This window comes from Ornithodoros turicata, chromosome 4 (assembly GCF_037126465.1).
Source record: "Ornithodoros turicata isolate Travis chromosome 4, ASM3712646v1, whole genome shotgun sequence".
NCBI lineage: Eukaryota > Metazoa > Arthropoda > Arachnida > Ixodida > Argasidae > Ornithodoros > Ornithodoros turicata.
The window spans coordinates 13,115,956-13,138,207 of record NC_088204.1 but is presented as its reverse complement, the minus strand read 5'-3'; the positions used below and the strand labels follow the sequence as shown (position 1 = coordinate 13,138,207).

At 45.7% G+C, this 22,252-nt stretch overlaps 1 long non-coding RNA gene across 1 annotated transcript in view; it reads left to right on the top strand.

The window, feature by feature from the left end:
- LOC135391084 (uncharacterized) overlaps window positions 1-22,252 on the top strand; it is a 117,516-nt gene that overhangs the window by 3,951 nt on the left and 91,313 nt on the right. Inside the window, exon 2 of the long non-coding RNA XR_010421855.1 lies at window positions 9,692-9,753. This is a non-coding gene — a long non-coding RNA (uncharacterized LOC135391084). The remainder of the gene's footprint in view (window positions 1-9,691; window positions 9,754-22,252) is intronic.

Here is a 22,252-nt window from a genome sequence, read left to right as displayed (position 1 = left end):
GCAAGCCGACATTGCGTCCGACTGACCTTACTTTCTTCTTCTTCTTTGTCATACCCCCCCCCCCCCCCCCAAGAGACAACGCCCACGAAAAACGTTTTTACATGTAAACAAACATTCCCCTCAAGAAATACGACTCCAAATATCACGAGTGACTTACCGCCAGCCCACATTGCAGATCTCAGTGATCCGAAGTCTTTCTCTCTGAAAGCCTACGAGTCTTCCGTCGAGCAATACCGGGGGACAGCAAAGTCATAATTACAACGTAGACGTGGTGGTGGCAGAGAGAAACTCCGCTGTCCCCTCGTCGCAGCGCGTCTACTGCCAGGTAAATTGGATCGTGCAAATCCTGCCGTTCGTTTCCCGGGTGACCTCACAGGCACACTATACGACAAGATTAAACCATGAGCGCCCCCAAGTGACAGGCGGTGGTATGGTCACTAATCGCCTCCTGCTAATGCCCCTAATGGCACAGGTTCAACCATGCATGTCAGCGTCTCTCTACAGATCTCTTCTATTAGCATAAGCCTCGCCCTCCTCGACACCTGGTTTGATCCTGATCAGGAGAACTATACGGATAAGCGCTAGATGCTTACCTGGATGTTTTCTTTTCTTATCTTCAACAACCTAACGTCAGTAAGAACACGAAGGCACCGTTTGGTCCACGTTTCGGTTAGAAGTATAGGTCTTAGTCTGGACAATAACTAACGCTTCGTCGGGTGTGCTATCTGTGTGGTCACAATTGCTTCGCGGTGCTTGATGCGAGACGATATGTGCGAGAAGATATTTCTAAAATACCCTTTAAAAGAACGAGTAGTGGCAATTGCTCGTTGGTAGTGTTTCCAGGGTGTTTTAATATATTTCACTGCGCAGTGAAAATATGGTTGACGGTGGCTCTTGCTAGAGTCCTTGATAAACGAAGCAGATAAGAAGATAAACGAAGCATGATCAGTGATAAATAACTAAACGAGCAATGCTAAATACAGGGTGTCCGGTGAGAAAGTGTCATTAAATTTCTAAAAATAGGTTTAACTTCAGAAAATTATGAAACTACTTGGAATACACACACACAGACTTTCGCCACAGATTCAGGCCATTTGCATTCGCGTCACACATTAATTAAGTTAATTTTGCTAATTGAACTCGAAAACTAGCCAAGCAAAGGTAACGTTTTTCTTGATGAATTCGGAAGCCAATGGCCATAGCACACTATTCCAACCGAAATCACAGGTTTTTTCAGAAGATTTGTACAAAAATTTGACAGCCTATTATTGCTCCCCATTTACTCTTGTGGTCGACTGGATGGATGAACTATATACTAACTCCGACGGTTGTGACGCCCTCGCATGTGAAGTATATCATTTGCTGTGTGTTCTGTAATGTGCGCGTGCGTGTGTGTATGTCTCATCTTTTTCATCGCCATCCCACCCATAGTATATTAACCTATACATGCACTGAGGTATGGTATCGCGATTGTTGCGGTGAAACACTTTGATGCCATCGTCATTCATGTTGCGTGTTGTACTTTTTTTTTTTCTGGGAATTCACTACTAGTATACAATGAACAGGAAACAGGCTTGTTACTGTTTTCCTTTTTCTCACTGTTGATAGGTATTCTGTACAGCTGTTCGGGGAGAATAAAGTATTAATACTAGCAGCGCGAAAAATGACACACGCGGGGAGGAAAGACACGACACACATCCGCTGCACTCGCAACTATTGCAACGGGTATTGAACTTTCAGCTCATTTTAAACCGATCATGCTGAGCCTGTGTTTAGAGGGAGCCGGGCACATATCGTCCTCTCGAAGCTTCGCCCAAGCATTATCAACATGTCTTTCTACAATTCTTTTTATTATCGTTTTTCTATTATTTTTACTTCTGCACGTTAACACGCAGCTTTAGGCGCCGTGGAGCACCTGGCATCTATGGAGTCCTGCTTTTCTTCCATTCCGTTCCTTGAGTCGGCACAGTGATCCCTTACTGCGACTCGAGATACCCTCCGCGACTGCCCTGGTTCACGCCAATTTCAGAGTTTTAGAATTTGAGGCGACTTTACCGGGTCCTTTCAAAGTTTATTCCTCGCACTCTCAAGTGCTTCGTGGCTGTTACTTTCGCTTTAGCTGTTATATCAACGATAACATTAACACACGTGCACACGTTCTTAAAACTGTTCCTGAGACTTGTCCTGGAACACTGCATCCTGCGAATCAGCATTTGCGCAACAAGAAACAGCAACGAGAGGTAGCAAGCGAGCTGGTGGTATAGATCCATAACTTAAAAACCCGAGACTAGGGGTTTGTGTGACTAGGGGTCTGTGTTTGTCGTTTTCTGTCCCCTAGTCTCGGGTTTTTAAGTTATGGAAGAAACAGCAGATACGTTGGCTGAATTGGCTCTTGCAGATCCTTGTCTCGGACGACTTCCCAGAGAGCTTAGTGCCGCTCTGCACTATGGGAACTTGCTTATCAGAAATGGGTGAAAGTCGGACTGTTTGCGTAGTCAGCCTACTCAAATAGTCTGACTCACCTTACGCGTAAATCTGCTCCTAATTAATAACGTCTCCAAGTTGTTTCCGTTTCTCCCGTCTCCGCCGACAGTCCACGAGCGGTGAAGGACATTGAAAACGAAACGTCAAGGACTGTGCTTCCTTCCTCATGACAGTAATCTCCCAGGATGCAACGCGCGCTGAAGGTGCACTGGAACTTCCTGCAATCGGCTATTGTCGTCACGCCGACGTGCAAAACCGTCGCGCTTTCAACATCTACGTTCACGTATTCAAGGCCGAGGTGCCACAAACACTTGACAAATCCATCTAGTAGCCTGCAAGGCATGCTCGTTCCATCCGTTTCTTTCGCGGAACCTTCGAATTTCCATCCACACAGAAGTGATCGTCGAGTATGTCATCTTTGTGTACCTTCCGCGACGACGCGGATGCCGTGGAACAGATCACAAAGGCTGCGTCGCGGGGTAGTTGGTACATATCTTTCGAATTGAAGCAGCCAAGAACGATGCACGGGTGGAATGGAGAAGATCCTGTGTTCGCTGTACACCCAAGCTAACATCTCTTATTTATAAAAATCCCCCGTCCATGTATCCCTTCCCAGAGCACTCTCGTTTGGACGAAAGTACTTGGATGATACTACGATGTCCTTCGCATATCGCGGCCCCTTGGTGTCGTATCCTTGCTCACGACCTGATCCAGTGTGTGCACTCCAGACGCGTCATCACTGATTTTGTACTCGCGTGATACTCGATCTGTACCCTGGGTGAACCGCCAAATTCGGGAATGGTCATACGCATAGAGAAGGATGGAGGGAACGAATAACATACCCCACTCTCTTCTACACTCTAAAAACAGAAATTCGTCGCATAGCACGCTGTGCGCCAACCATTGCCACGAGCGATAGGATTATCGCTTGTCTTTCGAAGAGAGAAAGAAGGGGCCGTACGGCTTTTTGTGGCAATTTGGACACATGAAAATTGCCACTCTCTTCCAATCACAAGCGATGACGCTATCACTCGTGGCAATGGTTGACTCACAACGTGCTATGCAGTGAAGTTCTGTTTTCAGAGTTGCAGGGTGTTGATCGCGGACGCTCGTGTATAGGTAGCTTGGGATGTACGCACGGATCTTATTGTGCAAGTTCATGCGATGCTGCGACATTCACAGGACCACCAGGATGACTACATCTTCCCTACCTTGCAAGTACCAACTATACACGCCGATTTACTAGCACTACATCCTTCTTGATGATACGTTTAAGATGTAGCACTTTAGCTAAATCACGCTCCAGATTCGATCAAAGTTGTGAGGAATACAATGTAATGCGGTGGTTCCCAAAGTGTGGTCCGCGCGGACCCCCGGGGGTCCCCGAGAGTACTCGTGGGGGTCCGCGACGATCGAAGACAGCCCTATAAGGCCGTCTTGACCAGTGCTGGTCACGTCATCCCTGAGGGGGACGGTACTGATATATGACGATATACGTATGATACTAGAGAAGGCAGGAATATACTACCTTCTCATTTCCAGCACATCTTGCATTGTTTGTTTGTTTTTCCTTTTCTTTTTTCGCATCCCTTATTAATGTCAACATGAATCTCACTTAACGGGAGTCCTCGAATGGATTCTCTCAGAGGTTTGGGGGTTCCGACACCACGAGAAGTTTGGGAAACGCTGATCTAATCTACTTCGGCGATTTGGACTTAAAGGAGTGAGGTGACATTTATATTGCTTTAAACCCCCGTTCGTGAAGCTGTGCATTAGGAGCCACCATGCACAATATTTTCGCTTTGCAGTGTATTCTCACTGCTCAATCAAATTTACAAAAGCACTCGGAGAAAGCAGCCTCGGACGTCAGGCCCGATCTTCTGGCGTGACGTCAGCCAGCTTTTCCCCGCGCCTTTCCCCTTTCCTTCTCAGCTCACGCGCTCATACCCGCTTCCTCTGCGCCGGTCTACGTCACGAGTCACGTGATCTCTCTGCCAGGGGAATTGCTTACGTCACGAAGTACCCTCTTCCTTCACGCGTTCTCTCACGTTACAAAGAGTGGAGGATTTTTTAAAAGTGCGCGGAACAGAAGCGTCGCGCGCGCGCGGTGCAGGTCACCTGCGTTCGACGTTCCTCGACAGGAGCTCATTTTATTTGGTGCAGAACACGCCGCAGCTAAAAAGAAACTGGGGGCCTGTGAAGTCGGCCCATGACGCACGTTCACCCCCCCCCCCCCCCTGCGCTAGTCGTGACGTTGCCCACCTAAGCGTGGCCGACTACCTGTAAGCAGTTCTGTTACCACCTCCACCACACTCTTAGAAAAAAGGGTGGAGTAGTTACACCTTTTAGGAGGTAATAATCATCGCATATGTTGTGCCCAAAAATCTTGCAATGTTCTACCTGCTACCAACGAATAATAGGGTTACTGAATCTGATTCGGTGAGCGAGGGGGGCGTTAGCCTTTTTGTAGCAATTTGGATATACGATAATTGCTTTTACCATATTATTCCACCCTTTATCAGACGCTACGTTGACCTAGGCGGTAACTGTAGTGGTTCCCACCTTTCCACACCCTTTTTTCTGAGAGTGCACGGCTGGAAGCACCTCACCGATCCGTTAAGGCGTTAATACCACTTGGTTTTCGCCTTGTATATTTTCACGGCGCACATAAAAAAAAAGCGCACCGTGAAATAGACCACGACTGTGTAGACCGCAGTTCCACGAAGAATACAGACAGCCCTGAAAGAGCAGTACGGTAACGACCAATCCTGATCCACAGGGACAGACCCGTGGCTCTATACGTGGGTAGCGAATGCGTGAGACGGGCGGTCCCCGTATCAGAAGCGCACGGGAATCCAATATTGAGAGGGAACGTCTCACAAAAGAGAAACCCATAGAGCTTCACAGTCCCCCCTTTTATGCGCGACAGGGCCGGCGTGAAATTGCCTGTACTCTTTTTCCACGGAGTATTTTGTTCGAGTATTATTTCTTTCTCATTCACCACCGAGTTTTAGAGTGATTTTGTTTCTTTCACTTCTTTCTTTTCGCCGCTGTGTTTAGAGACTGTGTTCATACTGGTTTCATCCATTGAGAGGCTCCCGTTTTCTTGCTATTTGGCTGCGTGAACTGTGATAGCGTCAGTGAAAAGAAAGGATGCACACCTGAGCTCCATCATGTTTAAAGGAGGTTGATTCTCTCTCTCTCTCCACCTTTCTTCACTCGCTTTCTGATTTTTCAGACCGTGGAGGTATTTCGAAATCGCGAATTCCTATTGAAGCTGGCATATAGAGCCAGCTATTATAAAGGGGGAAGGCGAAACCGAAATTTTGCCCCTGGCTCTGCGGTGTGAATGGAGGAACGTGAGCTTCGACACAGCTCACATTGAGGAGTAAAAGCAGGAAATTGGGGAGTAATTTAGTACCCTGACCCTGAAATTTGCTCCCCCAACACTGCAAATAGTCTCTTGGCTCCGCATAAACTTCCCTGCATTTAGTTCCCCAACGGACTAATGGTTATGGCAATGCAACTATAGTCCCAACAAGAACTAAAATTACTCTTTTTTTTTTGTTGTTCCTGAGTGCACGTGGCAACGTGTCCTCGCGCCGCGGTTGTACAGGTCCCGACAAAAGTTTACGGAACACCGGAGTGGTGTGTAAAGTCATCTGAGCGATACCGCTGCTGCAAACAGGAGCAGATAGAGTTACAAACAGGTACCTGGGTACTCCATGCACCTCTCAGTAAGTGTGTCCATTCCCGTTCGCTGCTAGGGTGTCGCTCCGATCAAGAAACACGTCCTGTGGTGTTCCGTAAACTTTTGTCGGGATTTGTACCATTGCATTGTACCTGCACTGTTTTTTTTTGTGTGTGTGTGCATTTCGTAGGCTTTATTTTACGGGAAAAAAGAAAACACGCAACAATAAAAAACTGCTTCTGTGGTGTTTGGACTATTTTTAACACAAAAAAAAAGTCAACACAAAACGTGCCTTGTTGGAAATACATCGTTCAGGTGTTTGTGAAGGTACTCTACAATTTTCCAATTGGCTCCTCGGTCCTTAAACCAATACTCTACAAGTTAACTAAGTAATTAAGTAGTCTTATCCAGTGAATTAACTAGGCACAATGAAAAAAAAAAAAATGTATGTGTCGACTAAGCCACACGACTGCTAACAACATTCAGTTGGTTTCATTGAAGTATAGAACACTCAGTGTTTTTCTCAAATCTTCGTTCACGTTAGCTAGGTACGCCTAGATACCCGTTCAGGGTATCTGTGTAGTGCTAACAAGATTATGATGATGATGATGATGATATTACGTATTCTTATTATTATAAAAGTAGTCAAGTCCATGGCCCTCGTTATTTTAAGTTGTTACCAATTAAAATTATCTCGTATTACTTTTCTATTCCGTGGTTGTGTTTGGCATTAGTACTCGTTATATTTGGTTGTGACCTCCAATTTTTGTTCTCTCTGCATCGCTTGACTGTCAGGCCTATAGCCCACAAGCCTTCCAGGCTTAGGCAAGGAAGTTTTGTTCTGATGCACCTTCGTTGAGCAAATAAAATTATTATTATTATCTTTATTCAAGTATCAAGTAGACTGTGATTGTTCGCTCATTGTTCTGCCGGGCCTATAGCGCACGAGTCATTTTGGCATAAGCGGGCCGTATCTGTATTCCAGTGGTCAATTTCTGAATACAAATTGAATATCGAGCTCTTTCCACCACGCCTCTCCCCCTCCCAGCGCTTAATACACGCTTCATAAACACACCCGCTGTCCAGCGCATTTGCCGCGAACTTCATACTTAGTACGAAGCGAAACGTGCTTCCAACAGTCCTCTCGGCAAAACCGCTGGAGGCAAGTAAACAGAAACCTCTCTCGACGCATAAACGTCACAATCTGAAATAGCTGCGATCCCCGAATACGCATGTTGAGAGCACCGGAAGTTGTAAACGGTTCCTCCCCCTCCCCTCTCAACACCAAATCCTGCCTTTGAAAATCGATTCCGCAGAAGGCGAGCCACGTCCTCGCCATCCTTCCCCTCTGTGCACATTCGGTGTGCTAGGAGGCACCGACTTGCACGGCACAACACACAAGCGGCGGGTGTAATCGAAAGCACGGCGCGGTGAAAGCTAGGCCCGTATCCTGCGTTCGCATCATGTATATTTACATATTCCCTGCGTCAATATTATAGAGCGATCCGCGCGCCGGCCGTCATCACCGCAGTCGAGGTTTAAATGCGTGTTTTATGCGGAGCGAAGTTGGTTTCGGTTTTGTCGTCTGCGTTGTAAGATGGTGGCTGGTTGCTAGCATTTTCGCGAGGATTGTGCTAATAGAGCCCAGAAAAGTGCGTTAGAAGCCAAGAAAAGCTGTTTAGTTTTAGAATAGAGTGAGGGAGAATAGGGGACCCCTAAACGTAAGTGCGATAACGCACGCAGCGGCCTCTCCGCGCGTGCTGCTTACGCGATAGGGTTTTCATATAACTCAGTGCGGTGCACCTGCGTTCGTCGCATTGCGCTGCCGCTGTGGCTAACAACCACGAAGTACAAAAGAAAAATAATTCATAAAGTGAAAACAAAAGAAAAAGCGTTTTCTTAACATATTGCGTTGCTACAATATATTTTTTTTTTTTTACAATAACCTTCTTTTTTTTTTTTTTTTTTCCAAATCTTTTGCTGTCAATGTTTTAGGTCGTTTGCAGACGGAAGAGTCACGCGGATTCTCGCCGGCCGGGAGTGTGACGCGAGCGAGTTTTGGGGCCCCACGCTATTTTCGAAAAGGAGAGAGAGAGAGTGAGAGAAAAAAAAAAGCGTGCTCTTCCAAAACGAAATGCGTGATTTGTGTTCTAGACATGCGCTGTGGCGACGACGCTATTATTTGGGTACCCAAAGTGTCCCAAGTGTGTGGGGTCGCCTATTTTAAAACTACCTAATAACGTCACGGCTCGCGGCACGAGTAGCATAATCGAGCTGTTTGTTCCACACGCTTGTCGGTTGTATCCAATGACGTCTAAGTTCCAAGTAGCAAGACCGGGAGAGTAATACAACATTTGTCCGGAAGAAAGGGACCGTTAATAGAGAGGTTTAGTTGTAGCGTACGCAAGGAAATGGGGTGTTCACGCTGAGAACGCGCCATACACAGACCCACGTTCCGAATATGCACACTACTAAAGCTCTATAATGATTGGCACGCGCCTCCGAACTAATGCGATATAAAGACAGCGCTGAATGTAGACCAAAAAATACACTCTGCACAACTCACGAAAAACTGCGCAAGAAAAATAGCAACGTTGACAAACCCACGCTGCTTCTCGCGTTTCTGCCAGGAATGTACGTGGCAAGGAAAACAAAGTTGCCATAAACCTACCTGCATGCGGCGTATAAGCTGCAACAAAACCTTGCCCGGAACAAAATGAGCCAGAAAATCGGTTCTGTCGACAAACAATCAGTTGCGTGAGCCCCTAAAGAAAATATATATAGAGATGGCGCAATTAAGATTTCGTGAATGTATCAGGTGTTGTGCCAGGCCACCGAAATAGCGACAATGTGGACCAACAATTAATCACACTAATGACTAGCTGAAAGTGGAATGTTTTTGCCCCAGCTAACGATTCCTTCAGAGCCGCCCGGAAATGATCGGCAACTTGCATGAACAAAGCAATGTCGAAAGGAACTTTTTTTTTTCATCTTTTTTTGCGCCGCGTCGCGCGTTGAAGAAGGCGCGCCGAGTTACGTTTTATAGTAGAGTGGAGTTGTAGTTCCTGTAGTGTCCTGTAACATGTAAATAGTTCACATAACTTATGTCAGTTGTACTTATGTGAAGGTAGACAAGCAATAAGCACAACTTATGTAAGTTGCATTTATGTGAAGGTCAACAAGCAATAAGCACAACTTCTGTAAGCTGTACTTATGTCAAGGTGAACACGCAATGAGCACCAATTCTGTAACTTGTACTTATGTGAAGGCAAACAAGCAATGAGCACCAATTCTGTAAGTTGTACTTATGTGAAGGCAAACAAGCAATAAGCACAACTTATGTAAGTTGTACTTATGTGAAGGTAAACAAGCAATAGGCACGCGCATACACGCATGTCTTTTAGACGTGCATCTGTTCGAATTCATCATTATCATTGACATTATCGTTGTTATTATTTTTATGATCATCATTTGACACGAAATGGCTGACTGATCCCTTACTTGCAATCTTTGCAGCAATGGTGGGAGTGACGTCGAAGACCTGACGGAGGAGATCTCCTGCGAGGGTTGAGGTGTAAGTAAGTAGCCAACATTTGCATAGCCTGAGAGCGTTGCATAGAGCGACTATCTCTGGGAAGTTTGCACTAGCGAGGAAGTGTAGCTCGACGCCGTAGAAACCTTTGAGGTTATTATATTATATTGTGCAAGTATTGTGCCAGATGTGTTGTGTCGACTTTATCCTAACGCCAGAGGCACAATGCGTATCGTAGTTCAGTCGCGCTGTTTACAAGGGACGCTTGATTAGGAATGTCGTCTGCTACGAGAAGCAGACGGGCTGGGCGAGTTACGCCAAAGATTGCAACCCCTGGGAACAGCTGTATAGGCCTATAAGAAAACACCAGTTGTAAATACGTATGCGTGTTAGGCCTCGTTATTTATTAGTTGCGCGGGACAGGGTCACTGCGTACATCTAAGTCCGTTGTTGAAGGACGAGATTCCAGAGACGTATACGGGGGTTTCGGTGTGGGTAATGTGTAGGCCATCATGTTACACATCCGAGAGCTCGGTCGCTTCCTGTTCCGTAAGGAAGGGGTACCGTACAGTGTAAACCTTCTACTACCTCATGTGAGAACGGCGTACGGAGCTCGCATGAGATGCCGTTCGTAGCATGTTAGGCCTACCTTATCTATATCGCGGCGCTGAGTTGTTGAGATGTCCCTCTTCAGCGTCTAGGTTTCTAGGTATTATTCTAGGAGTTCTATGGGTAGTTGGCCTTAAATATGTTGTCCACAGCTCAGAAAGGAATGATAACAGCTTCTCTCCGAGAAGAGTTTCACGTTTCATCTTACACACAACTTAACATTTAACCATCGTTACGAAAGCAGAGCCAGTTTACACAAAGCGTGCACGCCGATTGTACATCGTTTTATTAATTACTTGGCTGCACGTCTTTTCAATGCTGGTTGATTTGATTATCACTGTACAGCAAAACTCTGGTGTAAACGTCAATAACTTTTGTGATGAATTGCAGGTTTTTATGCATCGTACAATAAGCTGTAGTGGTAACCAGGTTTCCCCATGCGTGTAACAAGCAATAACTGCCGTTCCCTCCTTTTCATCCCGCTGACACCTTTAGCTATCCGTCTTTATTTCCTTAGCTCCACAATCCCAGCACGAATACTGCTAGAGTACAATATAATGTCTCGCTGCTTGGGATAATGAGCTCCTTTAAAATCAATGTTCCTCTATTTAGAGAAAACTGCGAGAATGGACGAAGATAACAAAGACTATTTCGCCGCCGTAAAGAAAACAAGAGATAAAATGCGAGCGAGAGGAAAGAAAAGAAAAAATAGAAAAGAAAAGAAGAAAAAGCTTAGTGCAGGGCTTTAAACATTATTATTTAAAATTATACATCAAGCGTGGGCCACCGCTACACTATCATTTACTAACTCGTTAAGAACGAACGTATGAATGAGCTTTATTTCCACGAGCATATGTAGCCGGAGCAGTGAAAAAGGTCTGCGCAGCGACTTGACAAGTTCACAGCTCTCAAACAATACAATTGACGTTGATGGCTGCACATAAAACAACGGGAACGAAATACACAGATTGTGAATTGATCTACGTGACATAGAGAGAGTGAACGAAAAGAGCGATTATTGAATATGTACTGCGTAACCTCCATAAAATGTTCTACAGCGGAGGAAGTCTCCGATCTCGGTAACCACAGTCACAAGCATTTAATCCCGGATCTAATAGGGACAAGTCTGTCGTTTCGTGTTCCCTAGTCTCGGGGTTTTACATTATGAGAGCATTTCAACCCGTTTCGAGCGTTTCACACCGTATAACTAAACCTTTCGAACATACATAAACACGCACCCCTGCCTACTCATTTGATAAAAACCGCTAATAATTAAGGCGTTGATAGACTACGTTGGTAAGCGAGCGATAAAAAGCGATAGGCGAGTTCCGTTTCACTTATAGATACGCGAACGAGTTTGCCTGTAAAGCGTGCTTTGCCACATGAAGACCTTGAATGTGGAGAAGGCAACTTTTAGAACAACGGGGAGTGGTTAAAAATCAGAGCATCAAACCGCACTAGAGTCGAAAACCGGAAAGAATCGTTATTTTTTTTTATCGCCATCTTGGAGCTGAACCGGAACCGAACCGATCTAGAAAATTTCGGTTACCGGTTCAAAACCGGTTTCAAAGCATTGAGAGTTCGAGACTGACCGTGTTTCATCCCACCTACCTTAAGTGCCCCAACCTGTTGCAAAAGTGACCGGTCCATGCGTCATTTTTTGCAGCCCGAGTCTCAAATACAAGCTGAAATGCATAGCTGGACGCCCGCATCGACAGAGGCAACGTCGGACAACCGTGCTCTATAGTTTCGTTTTCCTGTGGACAAGCGTTCTTGTCACAGCTTTGCGGCCAGCACGTTGGAAGTATAGGGAAGCTGACACCTGACCCGTTTGTAAAGTAAACAGGTGATATCATTGAAGGCCATTTGGGGATACAACAGAGTCTGTACTAATATAACATTGCTGGCTACATTTGCGGTTATGCTAGGACATGCGATGAGAAATAAAGCTTTCGGAACTTTCCTACCGTTTATTTTAGGGCATATACCTTGTGCAATGAACCGGTTCGGAACCGATATGCGTGTCCTCCTGGAGCTGAACCAGAACCAAACCATTATGCCTGGACCCGAACCCGAACCAAACCGAAAAAAAGTTTCGGTTTGATGCTCTGGTTAAAATAGGCGTCCGTGCGGAAAATACGCACAGATGCAACTAGCATCGCTGCATGTTGCAATGGGTGCGTTAAGTAGGCGCTCCTCTTTTGGCGCACTCAAGTCGGGAGAATGGGACACCCGGAGCGGCTACTAAACAGCGAAAAGCAACTTTGGAGCGCTACCCCTCGCTCTGCTCGCACCCTAATGCTGCTTCCTGTTGTTTGCTCATGCGGTGCACAGACAGAAGACACGTTGGCTTAGTTTGAACAGATAGCAACGTTGGAAGAAACGACGCCGGTTGTGAAGACTTTTCCTTGTAACAGCGAGTGAAATGGAAACGATGGAAATTTGTAACAGACGCTGATAGAGGGAGGTAACGGAGGGTAACGGGAGGGAGGTAACGATGTTGGTAGAGGGATGCCATAGGAGCTGTTTGCCGTGAAGATGGCTGTATGGCGTGAAGATCAACAACAACAACATAGATGAATGGATGATGATGATGTGGGATGTTTCCCTGCGTTGAGTGCAGGACCCTACCCCATTCCAAAGAGGTTCACATGAAAGGATGACGAGGGAAGGAAATCCCTCGTGAAGATGTCGGCATTAAAGCACCGCATTTCCCGTGAATAACCGCCGATATCCGTGTGGAAGTTGTCCATAAATAGAAAAGCATGATAACAGTCATAAAAATACTACACTTTTCCGAAATGGTAGCATCACGTAACATAGCAAGTCTGTATTTTGCTTTCCGAGCCCACACTCCGAAGGTCGTCCTGCCGGAGCTCAATAGGAAGTACGTCACGGAAAATCTCAAGCACCCGGGCGCTTGTCGTCTGCTTCCATGCACCCAAATGAAACGGGAGTGCGAAAAGCGGCTCGGAGTCTCACACTCCCGGGTGCGGGAGTGACGCTTGTGTCGCGTTAAGTGAGTGGAGTCTGAAACACTCGCACTCCGGGGCGCCTATTTAGCGCACCCAATGTTTGCCCCAGTATCATTGATAGATGGATATATATATATAAAATGGAGACGTAGCTGGCGCCGATGCGACCAGCTGCTCCATGACGCTTGGTGTGTATTAGCACTGAACACTTGACACTGAGTGTCGATCAGTGAGCTCGTATGCCCCTTTTTCTTTTCTTTTTTCTTGTGGAATCCTGAAGTTAAGGTAAGGCTGAACCTCGAGTGTCTCGAAAGGACTGCACGTTCTACGTCATAGTTCGTTATAGGTTCACAACTCTATTCAGGGTATTGGCTGCACGTTATTGACAGAAACGAAGCATAAGTGAAGCAGTGCAGGCTCGACTCCTGGGACGCCGGTCTCGTATCTGTCTAGTCCCTGTATTCTATATTTCCACCAAGATACAAAATTACCGAAATTTCTGAACATAAAAAAAAGTTATCCGTTCTTTTTTTCTCTCGGAAGGCTAAAAAAAAGCGCACGAAATTTCCACTCTTGAACGTACAACTTGGATTTATTAGCGAAGATTAGAGGACAAATCATGGTCTAATATCGGTTATAATTATTTGTTTTTGTTACAAATACGAAATATGACAAGTCAATGTAACTTTTATATTCTCATATTTTCGGAACTGGAAATTTTGTGCAATTTCGCTGACGCCGAGGGAAAAAAAGATAAAAAGGCGACGGAAAGAAACCTTTTTGTTTCAATTTTCAAATGTTTTTTATTAGGCCTCGTATCTATACATTTCACCGTCATTTTTAAAGGACGCATCCGCTTTCATTATCACAATGTTCGAAAATCGGGAAAGCAAAGCACTACCACGTTACGCAGGACGGGAACGATACTTACTCTCTATTTTCCTCCAGCAGTCACGTGATTATGCAATCTGTCAAACGTGAACGAGGCGCATTACTGCTCGCCGATCGCACTCGATCCATCACGGGTGCACGGCCGAAATGGGAGCTCGTCCATTCAAGAGGTCAATCGATTAGGCGATTGAATAACCACGCAGACAGCTGAATGACGAATTATTGCTCCAATATTCCATACCCGCTCACTCTACACTTTCAAACAGGGTTCTCTGCGAAGGCAGCATTGCCTTGTCTGGTTTGGCATAAAAGAAGACAATCAGACTTTTTTTCTTTCTTTCAATCAATCATCAATCAAGACAATCAGACGATCAGTGACTGTGGCTTTAGCATTTTACGAATCAGTACATGCTCATGTAGAATACAAGAGAAGTTACGAAAAAGCTACAGCCGAATAAATAAGTGACCGGTTTCATCCTACACTCTTAAAAATGAACTTCACCACATAGCACGCTCCTAGCCAACCATCACCCCGAATGACAACGTTCTCGCCCCTGATTTGTTGAAAACGGGAGGAGGAGCCTATTTTGTGCCGTGCATAATGAGCACAAAAATAGGCTCCTCCTCCCGTTTGATGGTTGGCTATGAGCGTGCTATGTGGTGAAGTTCATTTCTAAGAGAGTAGGAGACAACCGGGAGAGTCCTAGCTATTAAAAAAAAATGAACACTTCTGTCGCGCTTATGAAAATGATAATTAAAAAATGCCAGTTTGCCCGAATGGCCCACGCTGCAGCCAGAAGCACCCCTAGCGGAGTCTCACTGCACAAGACAAAATGAATTCCTATTGTGCGTTGCTACACTCTAAAAACAGAACTTCACCGCATAGCACGCTGTGCGCCAACCATTGCCACGAAAGATGAGGTGAGGGAAATTTATTGGCAAAAAAAGAAAAAGAAAAAAAAGATAGGCTTATCGCTTCTGATTAGGAGATAGAGGGGGGCGTACGCCTTTTTGTGGCAATTTGGATATATGAAAATTGCCACAAAAGGGCGTACGTCCCCTCTGTCCTCAAATCACCAGCGGTAACACTATCATTCGTGACAATGGTTGGCGCGCAGCGTGCTATGCGGTGAAGTTCTGTTTTTAGAGTGTAGGAGCCAAAGGGTGTTATGCGACACTGCCGTACATGCCTCCTTTTTTCCACTAGAAACCACTCCACAACAACAACAAATAAGTTAATGACAATGAATGGGGAAATTCGCCACTTGAGGTGCGGCCCACTACCCCAAGGCACAATGGGGCAGGATGTGATGTGTCCTGATGATGAGGTGATGAACGATGCTAAATAGGGATAGTCACTGGAGTCAGTATGACATCAGAACGGTAGGCAAAACCACAGCACGCAAAAATACTACACACACAGCACACAGGTACGCAGGCAGATCATAGGGTAGACAGGAGACCAGTGTCCCGCAGAAAAATCTTGAAATACTCAAGAACTTGACGATGGTCAGTCTGGTTAGACCCAGGGCCGAGAATGGTTGCCAATGTGAGTGGTGCGGCCGTGATCGACTGCAGGCGACACTGTAGAGCTGCTCTTTGGGAGGTGTATAGATGGCAGTCGAGGAGCACATGCTTGGTGTCCGCCAAAACAGCACAACGAGAGCAGAGCATCGAGTCAGAGCGGCCGATCAGATGCTTGAAATGGGGGGTGAATGCAACCCCAAGACGAAGCCTGCAACCACTCCACACGAGAAACGCAAGTTTGGAAAAGCAGAAATGCGAGACGAAAACTAGCACCACAAGCACCACCACCAAATTTATCACCATAGTGAGGACTGCGGTGTTTCATCACCACAGGCGATACACTACCCAACTGCCCGCACCATTTCAAACTTCACGCTTTACTCGTGTCCATACAACAATTTTAATGAATCACATTGAGGTTTATGACCATATCTGCCCGTTTCTTGACCGTTCTTACTTCCAGGCGAACTCTGGTCATTATAAACGCGAGCAAAGACAATTAAAGAGAGAGAGAGAGAAAAAAAATTCTACCCAACTTCTTCACGCCACGGCGAACGTTTCTTGGGGAGAAGCGAGGATTCTTTCTTCCTGCGGGGGACTCGCAAATTAAATACGGAGTTGTTGGTAGAGGGACATCATAAATTGCGTCTGACACCTCTTGCTTCTTCGCGTGCTAGGAAACGGAAAGAAATAAGCGAGAAAGGGAAAAGATGGACCGCACTAGAGTGAAGTGTAAATGAACCACTTTATCCAGCTATCTCATTATGCAAATCAGCAATCCCATTATATTAAGACGGCTCGGTGAAAATAAGGAAATTACGACGGCCCATACGCGGCTCTCGGGAAGAGGGATGGGGACACTTAACCTCTCATTTCATGGCTGTCCCCGAAGAAGCCACACATGCACGCGAGGACGATATATAAAAACGGGATTGCTTTAATTTCAGATTTGAAGCCGGCCAATCCAGGCCACAGACGTAGACGCATTTGGCGATCTCGAAACCGCCGTGTGGACGAGATTGTTTTCGATATAGCGTGCTGTCCGTTTTCGTTACGTTTCGAGTGTAGAGGGCGCTTGCACAGGTTGGTCGCATATAGTTGCAGAAATGAAATTTAGGAATCAAAATTCAGAAATTCTGTACCCAAAGTTCACGTCTGCGACTCTCTCCCTCTCTCTCCGTTGGAGAGGTCCACGAGGTTTCGGAAGTATACAGTATCGAGCTTTGGTGACTTTCGTGATGTTAATCGCGTTAGTGAGTTGGTAACGTTGACTGGTAAGTTGCGGCACTCTAGTTGACAATTCCGAAATAGCTGAAGGACATCTCGCGGACGACGTTTACGGCCGTCGCTTGGTGATTGGCGGAGGAGCTGTAGAGGTACAAGGTTGCTCTGCAAGTTTTCTGGCTCTGTGCTCTCGGACGCTGCATGCTATACGTAACGGCAAAACGTTTCACAAAATTTCTTAAGTGTCACTCACGAAAACGATTTTTAAAAAAACGAAAAAAACGTAAATTCGACGTCAAAAACAGTTTTTCCATCACACGTGATTTCTTATTGAAACGTGTTACTAATCTGTATACCAGCTCCCGTGGCGTAGTGGTTAGGATGATCGCTTTCCACTCCGAGAGTGGGAGGTGACACGGTTTCGAATCCTGTCACCAGCTGTGCTGTCCGAGGTTTTCCCTGGGTTTTCCGAAGACTTTAGAGACGAATGTTGGAACAGTTCCCCCCAGAAGTCGGCCCAGGACGCATACTAACCCCTCCGTTCCCCTCTCCTTCCTGCTGTCCTCTCTCCATCCACGTCCACGTCTGTACGCTGCTCATAGCCACAGTTGCTTCGCGGCGCTAACACGAAAAACTCTGTATGTAGCCGTAAGGAGACGAAGAGTCGGACGGGGAGCCGTAAGGAAAATATGATTTTTTTTAAGGAGACATAAAACCCATACTATACGCTCTTTGCTGTTATATCATGTGTAAGATACCCCCCGACCAACAATAGCTCCTTTCCAGCATAAATTTTTTATCGCTGAGGGTGAGGGCCATGTTCTGATGCCCTCTTGCTCGAAATGCTTTATACGTACACTCTTCACTGCGGCAAACCTTGATTTTTAAGCTGTGCTTGCAGTATAATAAGAAAATTCACAAGACTTGACCTTTCGAAAGAAACTTCATAATGACACATTGCGCAACGCGGCTTGGCCCCTTTTGCTGAGACATCGTAGAAACAACAGAATGATACGGAAATACCTCGGGCTCAAACATGCCTGGGCGTGTCATTACCAGGGGTAAGTGCAGAAAAGACTGACCGCATCCGCAGTCATTGCAGTTCTACAGAAAAAAAAAAAAAAAAAAAACTGCACGACGCAAATCTTATGTTACACACGTTTTTACTTTCTAGCGTGGAAACCTTCTCAGGAAGGCACCTTAAGTGGCGAATTTCCCCATTCATTATCATTAACTTATTTGTTGTTGTTGTTCTCAGGAAGGTTATGTCATCCAGAGTTGAGTTGTCCAACAATAGCGGTTAAAGGCACAGTAACGCGAGCGATGGCACACTGTTCGGATTCACTTCGTGCTGTCAATTATGCCTCCCCACAGGAGATACGGGAAGGGATAGTGATGTTCATTTTTGAATTTCAAAGCGTTATATGTATATCCGCAGACCGGGATACCCCGGATTTAACCGCACAGCTTTTGCCGTACCATGCACGTGGCCACACATTTTATTTCGGCACGAAATGGAATAAAATTTGCCCTAATCCTTGAAGCCCCTCGCATAAACCGAAACGTCGGGACAAACCATCGCTCGTCGACACACTGAGAAACTGCGGAAGACGCTGCTACCTGGCATCCAATATCTACAGGACATCTTGGCATAATGGCTACCTTTTTCCGCCGCAGGGCAAATAATTTTCGATGAGGCACGGTGGGTTTTGAAAAGCACTCAAAGGGAGCCTCAAAGGCACCTCGTAAATGGATGAGAAGGCCGCTAATGGCGAGCGACTGATGGTGGCCTCTTGTAAATGACGTAATTAGCGCAAATCGTTTAATTAAGGCAACCGATTTGCCCGCGCGGTGACGCAGATTGGAGAACTGCTCGTGTCTTCCAGGAGCCGACATGTCATCCACGCGGTTTTGCGGCGTCGCGACCGGAAATGACGCCAAATTAATGAACGCTTTCCGGTTAAACTCGAAAACTCCATTCTGCTCTAAAGCACTCTCAGCATTTCTCACTGATAGACGTATCACTGGGCTGAGATAGGTCCGCGCGGATAAGAGTGAGTTTTAATATGACGTGAGCTGTCGCGTTTGCGTACGTAGGGGGTAGGTTGGTGGCTCTGCGCAATGCGCAAAGCTGTGCTTGTGTCTCGCGCGTGTGCGGAACCACCAACGCTAACCCTTACGGAAGCAAAAGCGATACCGTACGATACACTAAGAAATCGCTATTAAGAGAGAGTTCGAAGTCCTTGTCGTACGCAGTACTAAAATTCTCTATTGCTAATTCGAACTGCTTCGTGAAATAATTCGCCTTGTTTCCTTATGAATTTCAATGTACCAGCTCCCGTGGCATAGTGGTTAGCATGATCGCTTTCCACGCCGAGACTGGGAGGCGACACGGGTTCGAATCCTCTCACCGGCTGTGCTGTCTCAGCTTTTCCCAAGACTTTCCAGACGAATCTCGGCACAGTTTCCCCTGAAGTCGGCCCAGGACGCATACTAACACCCCTGCCCTTCCTACTGTCCTCTCTCCATCTGTCCACGTCTGTACGCCGCTCATAGCCACAGTTGCTTCGCGGCGCTAAGACGGAATTAAAAAAAAAGAATTTCAATGTGCCGCGCGTATTTCGAGGCTCTCTAGCTTTGTTTCTTTGCTTACTATATTCCACTTCAGAAACCATTCCCAATGGTATTTTCAACAACAACAACAACAACAACAAAAAAAAAAAGGATCATTGAACCTTTTGAGCTGCGAAGGCGACTGATAGAAACCGATTGACTGAACGTGAGGGAACTGGCGTCACTGCTATGCGGGACAGGTCCTTATATCGCGTACAAAATACCTTGAAGGCTGCAAGACCGCAGGAAGCAATACATCATCGGTTCCGGTTGAACCCCCTCCTTGTTCGGGATAGCCTCTCCTCACCTGCACCCTATGCACCCCATGTAGAGTGCATGAGGACGTCGAGGACATACTGCTCGGCTGCGAGCGATACATAGCAATTCCAAATGTGCTACGCAGTGCATTGGACGGATACGTCAACGAGCCACTTGACATCAAGAAAGTACTCGAATCACCACCACCAAGAAAGTACATAAAGTACAACAAGAAAGTATGCTAGCCGCCTATCGTCATGCAGTGTTCCGCTCTGCGAATTTCCTCCTCCGGACTTTCGTGGAACAGCCATCCTGCTAGAAATCTGTTTGCCGAACCTCCCATCCTTGGCCAGCCCAATGTCCAGTTCGGGCAATCCTCTCTTTCTCTTTTCCAGTCGAATAAGATCATCCTTTGAGCACGCGCTCTACAGGCTGACTCTTATTTTGGCAGAAGAGCTTTAACTTTTGATAGTTTTTAGCAAGCCTTAGCAAGCTAGCAAATCCTATTTCTTGCCGTTCTGCCAGTCAGGAAGTATTTATGGAAGTCAAATCACAGCAATTCCAAATGGAACATCTGCTCTGTAACCCCACGTAGTTTAGAAAAAAATATAAAAAAGATAAAGAAATATGAAATACAGATTCCTGTGGCCCACGCTATCTATATTCGCCGCAACATCCTTGCTCCAAACCCATCTTCTCCACCCCTTCCATAGATAAGAGCTGATATCGCCTGCATGAATAATGACAGGCAGAAAATACGCTTTACGCTTTGCTAGAGAGGCATAACAATGATAATATTCTGTAGGTATTATATTTCACTCGCCGTATCTAATGCTCGAAAAGGCACCGTAGACGGAAATAAAATAATAATCGTAAGTAAATAATATAAGAGAGAGAGAGGAAAAAAAAACGACATTTCAACAGTTCGTAGATTCGCGGCGGGTTTTTACCTGCTTCTGTTCATTTGCACACCAAATATGTGCGCATATCACTTTTTCGCTTCAGCTAGCCGGCAGCTTTCCCCCCTCGTTTTTATGCTTTCTATGCTATTTCGCGTTACACATGTGTGAGATGAGACATTAAGGAAGAATCATGGGGATACAAAAATAAAAAGTGAAACGCCAATCTTATTCGCTTTCGCTTCTTTTCCGAACCAATTCCCTCGTGAACGCTTTCTTGTGCAAATTGAACCGCGGCCGAAAAGTAGGGACAATGGAAGAAGAAAGCCAAACATCACGCACTACGATGCCAAATACAAGGCGTAACGCATGCACACCGAGAGATATACATGCAGAGCAAGCACACAGCGCGTGTCATAAGCTTGCACAATAATTAAGCAACTCAATAGATTACAATTAATAGAACACGTTTGAAGTGTGGACACCCGGCCTGCCTGTTACCATAACGTTTCGTTCCTACAGTCTGATAAGGACGGCAAATTCTCATCGCCACAGTGTTTCGGGTGCAGGGCGCGTGCACGATTTTGATTTTGATATTCAGAGATCGGCAAAAAGGAACAAAAAAGTAGGACTCCAGAAACGAACACGTTCGTTAACTTTTTAGCTTCTTAACATTTATCTTTTCAAAATGAAGTTGTTAGCTTTTTAACAGCTTTTGTCTTTGTTCCTGCTTTCCACGTATTATTAATGTAATTTCTACGTCAATTAATTGCCTTGTAACTTACTTTTTCTTTTTAATTGTGACTTGTGAATCATTAAGTGCGACACCCTAACTCTAGTCTTTTACTGGGCGTCTTAGACGAGGTAGTCTGCACTCACCAACCCAAACTAAAAATGATGATGATGATGATGATGATGATGACAATAATAATAATAATAATAATAATAATAATAATAATAAAAACAATTATAATAAAACAACGTTGAGTACATTTTGTGTCTGGGCTTTCTGTCAGCTCCAAGGCGCACCGTACTGCTCATTACCACGCTCTCCTCATTACCCAGTCATCCCTTCCCCCTCACCGACCTCCCCTCTCACCTCGTCGAGGACTGCAACGTCGAGTCCTCTGCAGAAAAAAAAAAATGCGGCATGCGCACCCAATCACGAATGTGTGCTACTCACGTTACCCCAGGCGAAAGTAGGGAGAACGACCTCACGATTCTTGACCCGTGGCTCACGTTTTTAATTTTAGAAAAAGCGAATGGAGCAGCCTGTCGAGACTTAGTCTGGGCTCTCACCTCCATATTTTTGTAAATCAATCAATTCACGAACATCGGGCATCGATGCACATCGTCGAACATCATTCGTAGTTACGGGCCCAGATCGCTTCAACTGCGCCACTCTGCCGAGTGTCGATCGTCGATGTTCCTGAAACTAGATATGTGCAAGATACTATAGAAGGGTAACTAAAATAAGATACTATAAATACTAAAGGGAGAATACACTTTAGATACAGTACAAATACTTGCGGGAATGATGGTAGGCCTA